We start from the raw sequence: 4,612 nt of genomic DNA on the forward strand, positions 1-4,612 counted from the left end.
CGGAATATCTTCCCTAGTAAAGCGCTGAAGGGAGTTTACCTCAATCATGGATGAAGGGGGAATTATCTCACATATTATAAACTATATCAAAGTTGAACCCTTTTGCCGTGAGGAGATCGATTTGAGCACTGTTTCCTCCACCGTTTCCTCCAACAGGACATGGCCACGTATAATTTTTTCACTGTAGACATCCAATGATTCCTGTAGATCCGGGAGGTTGGTTCAATTTCTTTTCTTTTTTTTCCTTGAAACAATTAGGGGTTACCGGGAGTCAGCCGATCAATCCTTTATTTGCGGGCCGGTTGCCTCCTTTTCCTTCTATTCTGTTCACCTTCGATATCCGGTGTTACCGGTCTTGGCAGATCATGGGTGATTTGGGCCATCGTGAGTGTTCTCTTCACCACTTCACCCCACCATCAGCGGCGGTCAAAGCGGTGTGGACGCCAACCACCGAACAATCCAGGTTCTCCCCAATCCCCATCTCTCTCCCAGTCCACAATCCCCATCGGTGGTTTCTCTCTTCCTCCCCAATCCCCACCCCTGCCGGCCACATGCTCCACCTGGGGCGGACCGCCGACCCCCTCCACTCCCTCCCTGGCCGTTGTGAAGGCAACCGCGGCGCACTCCCAGGCCGAGCTCCTCGGGGGTTGATGGCAATGGCGTCAATTGCAGGCTACAACTCCCCATGAGCTCTCCGGTTGATCCGTCGCACGACGGCCAGCACCGTTTGCCGGCATCGGTTGTTTGTCCTCTTAATTTCTACAATTGTCTTGCGTTTTCGTTGTGGCCTTGAGGTGAATTTTTCTTCTAATGCACCCCTTCCTTTCAGTGCCAGCGCGCACCTACGAATATAGGCCGGCTGCGTCGCATGTTCGTGGGAGGCTGGCCGCTGGCCAGCCAGCCCCCCACCCTTCTGATGACTCCGTCCGCTCGCCTTCTGCTTGGCCTGTAGTGTTGGCTGATAAGCCGCGGTCACCTTCCATGGTTGTGCTGCTGGCCATAGGATGGCCTGCAGAGTGTGCTCGTGCGCGTTGTGCTTGGTCACGGACGAAGACTACAAAGGCGACGACGGTGTTGATTGGACCGGTAAGCTAGCTTCCCCTCCCCCTCTCAGCAACTACTTGGTGAGCTAGCTCTCTTCAAGATGCCTAATATCCAAAAAAAAAAGGGAAAGTGTCCACATGATTAGGCGGTGAGCTAGCTGTCCACTAGTGTTGCTTTCGGATCTTTGTAGGAAAAAAAAGATGGTATGGATTTAGATGGTCCTCTTAGATATCTACATCATGTTCTGGTTGATGTGGGATTCATTTTATAACCGTTGAAGTCTTTCCTATACAAGATTTTTATGGACAACCTATGAGTAACTAGAAAGAGGTAGAAGTACATCTTCGGTAGCAAAGCATCTTTATTTTTACTATGGTTTTGTCTCACATATTATCATCTTTTTTGTGCAAGGAAACAAGCATACAAAGTGACAACAACAAATGGAGAGACTTGGGACCTACCAATGCAGCAACTAAACAAAGGTATATTTTCAGATTATCTGCATATCAGCTATCCCAATTCAACATATATTTACTGTCTATAGTGCAACTCTGAGAAAGAAATTATCCAAGAAGTTGTTGCCAACTAAATAAGCCATGCTTCACTAAGTAATAATTCAGGATTAATTCCAGATAAATGATGGAGACCTTACCGAGAGGAAATATTTTCAAGATGAACTTCAGATGAATAATACATACCTTACCAAGAGAGGAAATATTAACTCCAGATTCTTCCTTGCAGGAAGCACAAGAGTTTGATCTAGAGAGTCAGAAAAGTCTCACCAAAGGTTTCAAAAGCAAGAACCTGAAGCAAAAGCAAGAACCTGAAGTGATGAACCAGACAATCTACTTGCTAGAAGAAACTGGTTGGACGCCGATGATGATGAGGGTTAACATCAGTAGTTGCAACAACTCCGGTACCGCTCGCGCCACGTCTACTCCGTTGGTATACATGGGCTCAAGTAGTCACAACAAAGCACGATTATCACTCATACAGTGAACGGCAAGATTGTCACAAGGCCACCTTCAGGTTGTACGAACTCATTGTTTAGTTTGACTTGGCGCTGCGGAACATATATATATATATATATATACAAACAAAAAGCATTTGCATAGGTTGGTAATTGTCTTAGTAAGTTCTGTTCATTTCATGTTGCAAGTACAAGCTTGAGAGTTGAATAGAAATTTTACCTTGCCACTACGCTGAATACATGACCAAGCCATCTCAACAAGACAATGTGTGTATTTATCCTTCTTAAACTCAGTTACCAGCTCCAGGGATGAGGACCAATTCAGGATTTTGAGGAGCCAAAGAATGAACATGGCCATCTGAAAAATACCATGTGTCCAGGTCTCGAATGAGCATCACATCAGAGGAAAAGGGCAGCTTGAAAGACTCATATAGAATGTTCATACCTATAGATCAAAGCAAAATGAGAATTTAGACCTTAATAACCATGTCCAGCTGTACCTCAATAATCTACAAGGAAACCAAAATCAAAATGTTAACTTTCGACTTACATTCCTATGAGTGCAATAGTAGCAGCGATGTTTGACTATCATTAGCATCCTCATTGACAATAAATATTACAGGCACATTATATATTTTACATTGCCCGGCCACAGAGCTGCGGAGAGGGAAAGTCCAAAGGGTCCATTCTGCCGCCGCGCGACGACAACCATGCGTATCTTCATGAAGAAGGAGCTGTTGTGCTGTGTGCATCATCACGATGCAGAAGCCGGGTTTATCCCTTTTCAAAAAAAAAGAAGGAGCTGTTGTGGAGCACTCCCGGCAGGCGGCAGCGCAACCTGACGCACTAGAATTCCAATAATGTCCATCCTGCTGCAGCATAGGAAGGATGTCATTCCAGTGGAGCAGGAGCTGGAACGCGGCAGGGGACGGAAGAAACTGGGCTCTTCCATCTTTGAGGAAACAAGGTAATATCTTCTTCTATCCCCAGGTGCCACTGTTAATTGCACCCATGTTGTCCTTTTGGTGTGCAACATCAGCATCAAAGGATAAGAAAATTCAGTAGCAAGATGAAATAAGTTATGTTCTATTTTACGTGCTAAAAGATTCTGGTTTATTTAGTTTATGCATCCGAGAGCTGCACTTTGTTTGTAGACTTCTACAAAAGTAACAATGAAGAAGCAAAAGTGTATCTTTTTTATTGCAAATTGGTCTGACCAAGTTCCTTTTTACTGCTAATCCACACATGTAAAGTTTGTTTCCAGTTCTTACTTTCCCATGTAGTTTTCGTTAGTTTGATAAATATACAGTTCTGAATATGGCATAGCTACTTCTGTATCTCTAAAATAAGCTCGAAAGATCGCCTATGTTCTTTTTCTGTCTAATTTGTTTATCACAGTTTTCTTTGGTGCGTGATTTCCTTACCTAGAGAGACAAGACATTCCAGGTTCTGAGAACTGCATATAGAAACAAAATAAGTAGGAAGGCCAATTTCTTTTAGTACTAACCCAACCATGTACACCTGAGTTCTTACTTTACCATGTAGATTTGTTAGTTTAACCATTCTAAATGTACTGTTGCACAAGTGGTCCTCTATCTCGAAAATAAGCATGAAGGCCACCCTGTTTTTTTTCGTTTAATTTTTATTCGGTTGTTTCCTCAAGTGCAATAATTTTCTTTCTTAGGGACAGAACGTTCCAGATTTTGGGAGCTGCACAAAGAAACACCACGCCTACTCAGACGATTAGAGTGCAAAGCAATCTGATTACAATAGAATTCCGGTCTTGCAACACACGATAATAAAATTTCTCTCTGTAACTCTACCATCAAATCTTCCATCATTTCTCCCCATAGAATTGTAGTTATGGTTAGAAGATAAGCTTACCTTGGACGCGCGGTGCCATGAATGGCTGAAGAAGAAGTGCAGACCGGCTAGCGGGAGGTTAGCTCCCGCCCGCCTGGGCTGTCCATGCCATTAGCATCGCCTACCACCCTGCCCTCGATTCCTCTTCTTGCCCCAGTGCCTTTCTTTTGCCCTGCTCGCTTCCCTTTGCCCTTCTTGCATCTGTCACATCGCCTGCAGCACTTCTGGCGAGCTTAATTGTTGCTCGGCGGCATGCCGGCGACCATCGCCCAACCTTTCCCCCTATTATTCATGGCCGTGATGGCTCGATGGCTAGGTCTAGCGCCTGGACTGTCCGACAGCAGGAAAGCACCGTCGATTTAGATTCTGGCGAGCCTGCCTACTGCTCGCCGGCATGGCGGCGACCCGCACCGAACCTCCCCTTTCTTCTGTCTCTCTATATGTGCTGGTTCAGTGGCCAGCACTAGCACCTCGATCTCATCGACAAGAGGGAAACACCGCCGCTTTGGAAGCTTATCAAATAGCAACACGTGGAAGAAAAGGAACGAGTACATGGCACCGTGAAAATGCAACAGACAAGAAGAGGGTGGATCCTATTTGTCGTCCAGTGCGGCCCTGATCATCCGTGCCGCCTGAAGGGAAAAAGAGTTGGGCCAGGCCCATCAGTACGAGTGGGGTTTTCGGATTTTCCAGTTTTCGATGTTTCTTTTGGATTCTGCTGCTTTTTCGTTTTTC

The 4,612-nt window shown here is 45.4% G+C and overlaps 1 long non-coding RNA gene across 2 annotated transcripts; it reads left to right on the forward strand.

Moving 5' to 3' along the window:
• Positions 1 to 905: 905 nt before the first annotated feature.
• Positions 906 to 2,125, forward strand: LOC124701233. 2 transcript variants are annotated; one of them, XR_007001962.1, is made up of 3 exons: positions 906 to 1,086; positions 1,456 to 1,526; positions 1,786 to 2,125. It is a non-coding gene; the product is annotated as an uncharacterized LOC124701233 (long non-coding RNA). The 2 variants fall into 2 exon arrangements; XR_007001961.1 differs by lacking the exon at positions 906 to 1,086 and having other exon boundaries at positions 1,164 to 1,526.
• Positions 2,126 to 4,612: the final 2,487 nt, after the last annotated feature.

Source organism: Lolium rigidum, chromosome 3 (assembly GCF_022539505.1).
Source record: "Lolium rigidum isolate FL_2022 chromosome 3, APGP_CSIRO_Lrig_0.1, whole genome shotgun sequence".
Taxonomy (NCBI): Eukaryota; Viridiplantae; Streptophyta; class Magnoliopsida; order Poales; family Poaceae; genus Lolium; species Lolium rigidum.